Here is a 12,349-nt window from a genome sequence, read left to right on the forward strand (position 1 = left end):
GCTAACGGAGTTGGAGCGAAAGACCCGAACCGAGACAAGCTGAACCGGAGCAGAAGTCCTGGACCGAGAAAAGTCAACTCTGTTGACTTTCCTGGTCCAGGTGTCCGGACCCGGATTTTGACCAGGATCGCATCAAACGCGATCTGATCATTGGAGGATAAAATTTTATCCCCCCCCAGGGTGCTCGGAACCCCTTCGGGGCGCCCCGACCAGTGCTATAAATATAGCACTGATCTGCACAGTTAAATCAACTCACTTGTAATCAGTTTTCTCTATGCTTTCATTTCTGTTCTTTTTATTTGTGTTGTCAACGCTGTAAAGAGGTTACTCCACCTAAAGGAGATCATCAGATAGTGCGCTTACTTTCCTTAGATTAGCAATCTCCTGATTACAAACCAAGTAAACCTCTGTATCTGATTTGCATTTTATTTGTCTCTTTATTTTTTATTACAAGTTCTTTTAAATTAGTTGAATATCCGAGAAAGGTTTATGTTTTTCTTGTAGGGCAATTCACCCCTCCCCTCTTGCCGGCTCCAAAGGGACCTACAATGGTAATTAGTTTATTGGAGTGATTCGCTATAAGACTTCATATGGTTATCTATATATATGGATATATCTGTGAAGCTCTTACTGCAGCTCGAGTGCAAGTTTCCTTCGACTTGAGGTATACAAGTCATTTTGGTTATGGAGACTTAAACTTTGATATCTTAAGCAAGCACCTCATTAAGGTGTGGACCTAGGATGATTGGGTATAAGTCGAAATGCCAAAATATTTTTGGATAGCCCACAGAGGAGTCACCGCTCCTTGCGAGGAGACATATACCCTATGGCCAATTGTTAAGATTATTACTCAAAGTCTTTGGCTAAAACATCACATGTTAAGAGTACGAGACTCTTGTATAATGTACGAGTAATTTAAATCCGTAGAATGAGGAAGTATTACTTGGGCTAGGTGTGACGTAGTCAGTCTAGTGGGGACAAACACATAGACCATGTCCTGAACCAAGTGGGTATAAATGAGTGAAAGTATAAAATACGGTGCCCAAATAATAATTAAATAATAAGGTCATTTGGGAAATAATCTTATTAGAATTTTTAGAAATTTTTAGAAATTTTTCTGGATTTAATCGGAGCCCATATGACGAGTTTAAGAGGGGCAGATCGGTTAAGCGAGATAAAGTCCGTTTGGAATACCCAGAGGTGGGAGTTGATTGGATTAATAAGCCTAAGTTTTCTATTAAAACCTAGGTTTCTTACTTTCTCCTTATTTTTCTTCTCCGCCGAATTCCTTAATCCCGATCCCGTGCCATAGCTCCCCACGCGGCGCCGAGCTTCTTCCTCGAGCCTCTACTCTGTGAGCACTAGCCGGCCTCCCTCTTCCCCGAGCCCTCACGCGTCGCCGCCTCGCTGTTGGTGCAATATCCCTCAGGTCAAGGTTGACCTGGGTAACCAAGCTGAGTCTTGGTTTGGGTTTAGATGTTTGACAATAAGATATTGATTGAAGAAGAGTCAAGTAGGTCAAGGTTGACTGGATACTTGACTGGGAAGTCCTAACTGGGATGTTAGGCAAAATGAAAGACCTAGTGAGTGAAGCTAGGCAGAAGAAAAGTCCTGGTGAGTGAAGCCAGGCAGAAGAAAAGTCCTGGTGAGTGAAGCCAGGCAGAAGGAAGTCCTAGTGAGTGAAGCTAGGCAGATGGAAATCCTGGTGAGTGAAGCCAGGTGAAAGTCCTAGTGAGTGAAGCTAGGCAGATGGAAATCCTGGTGAGTGAAGCCAGGTGAAAGTCCTAGTGAGTGAAGCTAGGCAGATGGAAAACCCTAGTGAGTGAAGCTAGGTGAAAGTCCTGGTGAGTGAAGCCAGGCAAGGGAAAATCCAGATGGATCAAGGATGATCGGACATCTGGTGCTGGGAAGTCCAAGTAGGTCAAAGGATTGACTGGATACTTGGCATGAAAGAAAAGTCCAAGTAGGTCAAAGGGATTGACCGGATACTTGGCACAGAGAAAAGTCCAAGTGGGTCAAAGGGATTGACCGGACACTTGGTAAGGGAGTCCTAGCAGGTCAAGGGAGTGACTAGATGCTAGGCATGACATACCAACAGTCAAGGTTGACCGGATGTTGGTTTGGGAGGTTTGGGACTTGGTTTTGGACAAAATCAAGTGTTGGATCGATCGTGGATCGATCCCTCCGGATCGATTAGTGGATCGATCCAGCGCGAACAGAGAGCCTCCGGATCGATCCGTGATCGATTCAGAGGTCCCAATCGATCGCTGGATCGATTGGGACGCAGTCGCGCGCGATAAGCGCCGGATCGATCCGTGGATCGATCCAGCGCTTATCACGCTAGGCGCCGGATCGATCCGTGGATCGATCCAAAGCCTCCCGATCGATTGGGAACATTCGAATCGATCGGGATCCGACCGTTGACATCGTTAAAGGCCGCAGTGCGGCAGCGCTTCTCCGATTCACCTGGACTACTCGCCAGCTCCTCCACAGCGCTCTCAAAGATCAGATCGCCAGTTCTTGAAGGATCTTGGAAGCTTTCCAAGTCAAGAGGCGGATCAAAGGCAAGAAGAGAAGCTAGGGTTAGGGTTTTCTGTACTCATTGTAAGCTTTGCGCTTGTATTTTGTTTCCCTTTCCTTTCTTCTCGTACTGAGAGTCTTGTAGGGCTTCTCCGCCCTCGGTAGTTACCGAAAAGGAGTGTTTTCATAGTGGAGGGTGCGTGCGTGGTGTGGATCCTTGGACTAGTCACCTCTTGTGAGGTGGATACCAAGTAAACCAACCGTGTTAGCGTTGTTGTATTTGTTTCTGTATTTTCCGCTGCATATTCTTGAAGAAACAAGCAACGCCGAGCAACGAGCGAACGCGACGAGCTATTCACCCCCCTCTAGCTACTTTTGGTCCTAACAAGTGGTATCAGAGCAAGGCCGCTCTTCACCGGAATCATCGCCGGAAGGGGCAAACATATCAAGAAAAGCTAGAGGGTGAAGAAGTTGGAGCAAATTCTTCAAGTTCAAGATTCTATCAAGCTCAACTTCAAGATGCAATTCCAAGATGGACTTGGATTTGACACAAGGGTGGCTCCACCATACACATCGACAAGCTTCGATTCTTGGAGATCAAGAATCGAAAACTTTCTTATGATGGAGATAGAGCAATGGTTTGCTCTAATGGAAGGCTTCAAAGCTCCAACGAACTCCAAGGGCAAGCTTCTAAAGAAAAGCAGATGGAGCTCAGAGCAAATTCAAAGGGGCGAGGCAAATGACAAAGTGACCAAGCTTCTGGTCAACTTATTGCCTAGCCACATCTTGGCTCGAGTTGGAGAATTCGAAGATGCCAAGGAGCTTTGGAGCAAATTGGCCAAGCTTCATGAAGAGATCCCCTCCACTGTACAAGATCATGAAGAATCCAAAGAGGGTGACTCTTTGGAGCAAGACCAAAAGGAGGATTCCGAGGTTGATAGATGCTCAACCTCCGAAGAAGAGGAAATCCAAGAAGCTTCATCCTCAAGGGAATGCAACGAAGGGAACAAGGAGGGAGCATACTCCTTGTTTCATATTCAAGATGATGAAGCCTCCACCTCTAGGATTGAGGGGGAGCAATCCTTGGTGACGCCGGATCAAGAAGAAGGAGAAGCTTCTACATCCGGGTCAAGAGACGAAGAGGAGGAAGTAGATTCTACCTCCACAAGTCAAGAAAAATCAAATGGAGGAGAATCAAGGTCCGATCAAGAGGAAGCTTCTACCTCCGGATCCAAAGAAAAAGATGTCACCCCTACAAGCAAAGGTATAAATATTTCAATTAATAATAAAAATCATATAATATGTTTTGAGTGTAGGGAACATGGGCACTATAAGAGCAAGTGTCCCAACTTGGCCAAGAAGAAGGGCCAAGTGGCACAAAAGGGCAAGGAGAAGCCCAAGGAGACCACCCCTGGGACAAAGAAGAGCAAGGAGCACATTGTGTGCTTCTTGTGTCAACAAAAAGGGCATTACCGAAGTCAATGCCCCAAGGGGAAGAAGATGGTCAAGGCTCAAGGAGGCACTAGTCAAGGGGGAGCCTCCAAGGTAAAAAGGAAGGTAACTTTCATTGAGCCTATTCCCTTGCAAAATGGTAAAAAGCATGCTAGGTCAAATTTTTATCATTTTAATGCGATTTACCATAAGAATAGGAAGCATGAGGGCTTTAAGGAAAAGCATGTGGCCCTACATGCCAAAACTACTATCCCTAAGGCTAGGAATGTAGGTAAAAACCTACGCGATAACTCTAAGGATGTAAGATACAAGCCTAGAAACAAAAATGCTCATGGATCAAATGAAAAACCAAAAACTAAGGACTTAGTGATAGAAAATCAAGTCTTGAGATCAAGGCTTGATAAAATGGAAAAGACCCTAAAAAGGATGGAAAATATCCTATTAGGGCAAAATGAGCATAACCTAGGTTTAGGGGTACAAAAGCCATCCAATGGCCATAGAGGTTTGGGATACAAACCAAAGGCTAAGAAGGATGTGCCCTCTTACCATAGAGTTCCATATAGTTATGGAACAAACCCTAGGTCTAGTGGTCAAGCCAAAAATACTAGGGAAGTCATCCCTAAGAGTATTTTTGCAATAAATGTGACTAAGACTTCTAAGAAGTCTAAGAAAGTCACAAACAAGGTCACAAGGGAGGTTATCCCTAGAGTTGACCTAGAAAATGTGACCAAGGCTTCTAAGAAGCCCAACAAGGTCACTAGGAAGGTATCTAGGGAAGTTATCCCTAGTGAGTACCTAGAGCATCCAAGGAGCACCAATAGGTGTTGGGTTCCTAGGAGCATCTTCTCTACCCCATAGATGGGTTAGAGAGTGTCAACTCCGATTAGAAGGGTAGTTAACCCAACTTTGAGGAAATTGACACTCAAGGAGCATTTTCAAGGTTTTTGTTAACCTTTGAAAATGAAATGGAATTATTGATTACTTCTTGAAAGAGTAAAATGTGCCTAATGGTGGAAGAATTGATTTTAATCTTAAATGGCACATATTGGAAAATTCATAAGAACTATCAAGTTGGGTTTTTGATATGTTCTTAGGCAATTTAAGGCAATCCGGGCCTTAAATTTAAAAGTGCTACTCTTGAGGAAAAATGGAATATGCCAACATTTGAGGACATGTTTATTTTAATTGGCATAAATTAATCAAGGGAATAAGAAATGCAAACTTAGGCTTTGGCATTTTCTTGAAGCACTTTAGGGCAATCTAGGTTTAAGTTGTAAGTTTAGCTAAGACTTTACGGATACTTAGATAGTTAATCTAGGTATATTTTATTTATGCTAAATCTTGCCATGATTGTTTGCCCATCATATGTCATGACATCATGTCTAGTTTTTGCATTCATGTCTTATTATGAAAAATCCAAAAATACCATGTCATGACATTCATACATCATGTAGTAATAGGATATTTTCTTTTGAAAATTATTTTCTTTTGATGTATGCCATAACATAATCATGCATTAAGTTTAATTCCTTGTAATTAAGGACAAATGGCATCTAACGACACTTATTGACAAGTGACATCCTAGGTGGATGTCTAACATTTCTAAAATGCCTAGATAAATATGTATGATCCCTAGATTAGGGCAAAAACCAAAATCTACATCTCACAAAGACTATAAGGTGACTTGTATGTGTTTTGTCCATATTATATACAAGTGAGATGTTAGGATGATGAACAAAACTCAAGATGTTGATTTAGTGCATTCTTTTGAGTTTTAGGTTCATCAAAACACATAGTTATATGTTTTCCCATCATTGGGAAAGTTAATGTACAAGTCATGTGCATTATGCCCAAGGAACATGATGGGATATTGGTTTTGAAAATGTTTTTAAAATGTTTTTGGAAAACCTTGGTGAAGGCTATCTTTTGATAGTAATCACCATTGAATAGTTAGACACAAACTTGAAGAAAAACACTAAAGTTTTTGCAAGTTTTCAAGTTTGTGTCAATCTTTGAAAATATGATGTATTTTCATAGAAAGCTATTTTTCCATGATTAAGTATGCCCTAAATAATGTCTACACGAAATTTCATAATTTTTGGATTTTGTAGAATTTTCTAGGGGTTTCTGAAGTTGACTGAAATGGAATTTCAGCAACTATCAGAGCTCCGATCGATCCATGGATCGATTGGAGTTCCTGAATCGATCCATGGATCGATTCAAACGGCAATTCCCGCGAGCAGAAGCTCACTGGATCGATCAGCCGATCGATCCAGGGAGTCTGAATCGATCAGGTTCAATCGATTGGAACCCAACTCCAATCGATCCAAGTTGCTGATTTTGGCTGGGAAGGCCTGATTTCAGCATCTTTGAACCTCTTTGAGTCTAGGTAACCATTCCAAACCCCTTAAATACATTTGTATACATACAAAGGGTGTTTTCATGTTGAAAACAAGGATGGATTGGTTAACGAAGACTAAGTAGAAGTTTAGGTTGAGGTTGTTTCAAATTTTGAATATTTGAACCTCAAAACTTCTAAATTTGGGTTTCCTAATGGTTTAGGGATTCCAAGTCATTGTTGGTGCAATGACAGAAGTTACCACCATGTCTTTAGGGGGAGGGACTCTTTAAAGACATGAAAATTGTTTTTCATGAACCTTGGAAGGTGGTTAACCTTCTGTTGTGAACTTGCTCAAGGTTGAGCATTTAAACTTGAAATGGGGAGAAATGAGGAGTGGATATCCTCATTATTTCAAGTGGACACTCAAGTGGTAGATAATGCTCAAGGTTGGGTAGTTGTCTACATTGAGGGAGAAGTTAAGGATAAATGAAGGGTATGGGACCTTCATTATCGTGTTGATCACAACGAGTGATGTTGTGAACAACGATGAGCAACTCTTCAGGGGGAGAGTCTTCAACAAATGGATTTGTTGAAGTGTGCCCAGAATTGGAGCATAGGTTGATGTGTGTCCAACGATGGGTTGATGTGTGCCAATAGGGGGAGAATGTATGGTTAAGCTTAGTCCTTCATTACCTATGGGAAGGTCATAGGGGGAGAATGAAAGGACTCATGAAAGGGAGTAAGTTAGGCTTTCATTACCTAGAGGGAGTTTGCCCTCTTAGGGGAGAATGAAGAGCTTAATTTATGCTTTCATTACCTAGTGGCATGAAGAAGGAGGCTATGGGATTAGCCTAACTTACATATGGGATTGTAAGTGTTATTGTGGTATTGTCAAACATCAAAAAGGGGGAGATTGTTGGTGCAATATCCCTCAGGTCAAGGTTGACCAAGCTGAGTCTTGGTTTGGGTTTAGATGTTTGACAATAAGATATTGATTGAAGAAGAGTCAAGTAGGTCAAGGTTGATTGGATACTTGATTGGGAAGTCCTAACTGGGATGTTAGGCAAAATGAAAGACCTAGTGAGTGAAGCTAGGCAGTATGAAAGTCCCGGTGAGTGAAGCCAGAAAGTCCTGGTGAGTGAAGCCAGGCAGAAGGAAGTCCTAGTGAGTGAAGCTAGGCAGATGGAAATCCTGGTGAGTGAAGCCAGGTGAAAGTCCTAGTGAGTGAAGCTAGGCAGATGGAAAACCCTAGTGAGTGAAGCTAGGTGAAAGTCCTGGTGAGTGAAGCTAGGCAAGGGAAAATCCAGATGGATCAAGGATGATCGGACATCTGGTGTTGGGAAGTCCAAGTAGGTCAAAGGATTGACTGGATACTTGGCATGAAAGAAAAGTCCAAGTAGGTCAAAGGGATTGACCGGATACTTGGCACAGAGAAAAGTCCAAGTGGGTCAAAGGGATTGACCGGACACTTGGTAAGGGAGTCCTAGCAGGTCAAGGGAGTGACTAGATACTAGGCATGACATACCAACAGGTCAAGGTTGACCGGATGTTGGTTTGGGAGGTTTGGGACTTGGTTTTGGACAAAAATCAAGTGTTGGATCGATCAGTGGATCGATCCAGGCTCTGGATCGATTAGTGGATCGATCCGCCGAATGGTCGGATCGATCCGTGGATCGATCAGAGGTCCCAATCGATCGCTGGATCGATTGGGAGGCTGCTTCGCGCGATAAGCGCCGGATCGATCCGTGGATCGATCCAGCGCTTATCGCGATAGGCGCCGGATCGATCCGTGGATCGATCCAAAGCCTCCCGATCGATTGGGAACATTCAATCGATCGGGATCCGACCGCTGACATCGCTTATAGTTGCAGCGTCGATGGTCATCGCTTCTCCGATTCACCTGCACTACTCGCCACTCCTCCACGCTTCTCAAAGATCGATCGCCAGTTCTTGAAGGATCTTGGAAGCTTTCAAGTCAAAAGGCGGATCAAAGGCAAGAAGAGAAGCTAGGGTTAGGTTTTTCATACTCATTGTAAGCTTTGCGCTTGTATTTTGTTTCCTTTCTTCTCGTACTGAGAGTCTTGTAGGGCTTCTCCGCCCTCGGTAGTTACCGAAAAGGAGTGTTTTCATAGTGGAGGGTGCGTGCGTGGTGTGGATCCTTGGACTAGTCACCTCTTGTGAGGTGGATACCAAGTAAACCAACCGTGTTAGCGTTGTTGTATTTGTTTCTATATTTTCCGCTGCATATTCTTGAAGAAACAAGCAACGCCGAGCAACGAGCGAACGCGACGAGCTATTCACCCCCCCTCTAGCTACTTTTGGTCCTAACACTCGCCTCCTTCGCCGGTCTCCTCTCTTCCTCGCATGCGAGCACCACAGCCGCCGGTCTCTTTCCCTAACGCAAGCGCCATCGGATCATCGCGAGCACTGCGATGTTGCTCCCTCATCCTTGGCCTGCTGTCATTGTCCCTCCTCTGTCCCTGATCAGCACCGTAGTTTCTGTCACCGAGCCCTAATTCTTCCTCCTTCCATCACCCGACGCTAAGATATTTTCAGCTTCTTACTGTTCGAGCAGTGGTTTGGAACAGTGGTTGCTGAGGACCAGAGATAGAGTTGGGAAATTGAACTACCCTTTCACACGCTGATGGATCTGGGACAATAGCATTGCTCTATTGTTTTATGGTTGCCTTCGACCGTCGATTGTTGGTGTGCTTTGCTGCCCTGCTGCCATCATAGAGGTAAGCAATTAAACTTTATAGAGTTTTTTGGGCATTGTTAATAGAAGTAGGCAATGATGATTTAGTTAGTTTCATGTTCTTGTTGTGGGGTTTGGATAAGGCTACCGTGCTATTAATGCCATGCTCATATTTTTCTCCGACTTAGTTTGGGATAGATTTAATAGAAAACTAAACTTGTGTATGCTGTAATCTCTAGTTCTAGTAACAGTGTTAGAATTTCACTATGGTTCATTGTGATTTGCATGGATTTATTCTCTTATCCAGTATGGGATAGTTTTGATTTAGCTTTAGTGGATGTGGTTTATGGATATAATTAGTTGTGTAACAACTAGTCCTAGGTGTTAAATGTTTAAGTTTTGGAATTTGTTTTCCTTGTCCTACAGTAATGCTAGGTTGTTTAAGCACAGAATAAGGAGGTTAAGAAATAATGGAGAACAGTTTGTGTATTTAAATCTTCAGGTTTGGATGATGGTGTTGTAATCACACCAAGACTATTTAAGTTGTGCATAGATTTATTTTCTTTAAACTATATCAAGTAATTTTGCTTAAGTTTTGTTTAATGTGGATCACACTCTAAATTAATTAGTTGGATGAATTAAGTAAGTTGGGAATTATGTTGAATTGACTTATTAGTAAATGGATTGCTAAATGAATCAGTTTAAGAGTTGATAATGTTGGGTTAAATATAATTTAATCAATGGATTTGGGTGAATCGAGATTCATAGTTCGATTAGGGTTTTTCTCCTAATTAAGTTGAGTTTGGATTTAGTTTATTGTTGCTTATGAGATTAGCTTAACTGTACAGTATATGACTTGCAGGATGTTGATTCGAGACGGGCGTCTCGGCGTGAGATTGGTTTATCATGATCTACGTTTAGAGGCGAGTATTTCTTACTTTGTTTCTTTTAGTACTTTGACCTTGGTGCATGAACTATTTTGGATAAGAAACTATTTTTATCTTGACTCCACTCTTATTTTCCTGCGCTTGATACTTCCACCCGGTCTTTGAGAAACTCGTTTCCATATTTATACAGTCTCTCGTTGTTGTTCATAATAGGTAGCAGATACTAGATACCATGGTTGTGTTGGTTGCTACTTAGAATATCGTACTGGTTCCCCTGTATAAAAATTTTGTATAAGTCCTGAACCATTCCTAACAACCTATTGTGTTCTTTAGAAATTAAATTTGGAATCGTAAACAGAACTTAATATTATTGATTCCAAATTCAACTTATCTGTTCTTAGAGGTTTAGACTTGGATTGCAAACAATGCTTAACATTATTAATCCAAATCCACCCATGTTACAAATTCGATTAAATATTTATTTCAGAGATTGACTTCCAGGTTAAACATGGCGAGACACTAGGCCTTCTTGGGTATGAGATGATCCACCACTTTCTAGACAAAGTCTTTCAACGAAATTCAATATTCAATCTCCTTATAGTAATCCTAGGTTTAACCAAAAAGAATAATCTAATCACAAGATCGAAAAACCAAAAGAAATACAAATCGAATCACAAATCCGAAAACCTAGAATTACTAGCCTCTTGTGTTTGGTATTTCAAGATCTAAACAAAAAGGATGAACTAGTTATGATGCGAAAACTAATAACTAGTTATACCTTTTGTAGCTTATAAACCTCATAATCTTCTATCGTATTCCTCTTCTTATCTGGGACGTCGTGTGGGCGACAATCTACCGAGATGAGAATCCACCCAAGCTTCCTTCTTCTCCAAGCAAGTTTCGGCCACTCTTAATCTCCAAGAGATGTAGACCTTTCGGCCACCAACCAAGCTCCAAGGGATACTAAGAAACAATGCCTCCTATCTCTTCTTCTTCCTCTAGCAAGATCCAGCCACCACCAAGCTCCTTGAGATGAAGATGCCGCCGGCCACACAAGGAAGAAGAATAGGAGAGGAGGAGGAAGAGAGGGTCAACCACAACCAAGGAATAGAAGAGAGAAACAATAGATGATATCTTATAAGGTGAGGCACCTCTACCATCTCGTTTATATTCCTTGGTCTTGGCAAATAAGGAAAGTTTTATAATTAAAACTTACTTATATTCCTTACCAATGTTTAAGAAGGAAAATTTAATTAAAAACTTCCTTATAAACCCTTAATGACCAACCACCATCATCTCCTCCAAACAAGGAAAGTTTTAAACACAAAATTAAAATTTCCTAATTTGTTTCCAGAAATTTTTAAAATAAAATTTCTCTTTAAAAAATTCCCTTCATGGTTGGTTATAAAAGGAAACTTTTATAAATTAAAATCTCTCTATTAAAACATGTGGATGATTTCCAAAAAGAAAAGTTTTCTTCAAAATTAAAATCTTCCTTTTAACTACAATTAAGGAAAGATATCAAACCTTTCTCTTAATCCTTTGTAGAAACAATAAAAGGAAAGATTTAATTTTTAAACTCTCTTTTAAATCATGACTTCCACATAAGGAAAGATTTTTAAAAAATAAAATCCTTTTATTTTAATTGTGGCCGGCCACCTAAGCTTGGGTTCAAGCTAGGGCCGGCCACCTCTTGAAACCAACTCACCTTGGTTTGGTCGGCCCTAGCTTGGGCTCCAAGCTAGGTTTGGCCGGCCAACTTAAGGTGGGTAAGAAGGTGGGTATAGGCGGATATAATACTTTATAAATAAGAGACTACGATAGAGACCGAGAGGAGGAATTGGTTTTGATCTCCTGATGAACTTGAGCTTCCCGTGTTCGCCCCGAACACCCAACTCAAGTTCATCAATAATAATTCATACCACTAAAGAGTTATTATTGAACTACCACACCAATCCCATATTACTATATGAGCTCCTTCTTATCATGAGTGTGTTAATCTCCTTGTGTTTAAGATATCGAATGTCCACTAATTAAATGAGTTACTGACAACTCACTTAATTAATATCTAGCTCCTAGAGTAGTACCACTCAACCTTATCGTCATGTCGGACTAAGTTCACCTGCAGGGTTTACATGACAATCCTTATGAGCTCCTCTTGGGGACATTATCAATCTAGATTACTAGGACACAGTTTCATTCTATTATCAACAACACACCATATAAATAATATCATTTCCCAACTTATCGGGCCTATTGATTTATCGAACTAAATCGCACCCTTTGATAAATTAAAGAAATGAATATTAAGTACATGTGCTTGTTATTATATCATGATTAAGAGCACACACTTCCATAATAACATAGGTCTTGTTCTTTTATGTAGTCAGTATAAAAAGAATTTACCTTAAATGGTCCTGCTCAATACACTCAGAGTGTATTAGTGTAATTTAT

This window comes from Zingiber officinale, chromosome 3A (genome assembly GCF_018446385.1).
Source record: "Zingiber officinale cultivar Zhangliang chromosome 3A, Zo_v1.1, whole genome shotgun sequence".
NCBI classification, from domain to species: Eukaryota; Viridiplantae; Streptophyta; class Magnoliopsida; order Zingiberales; family Zingiberaceae; genus Zingiber; species Zingiber officinale.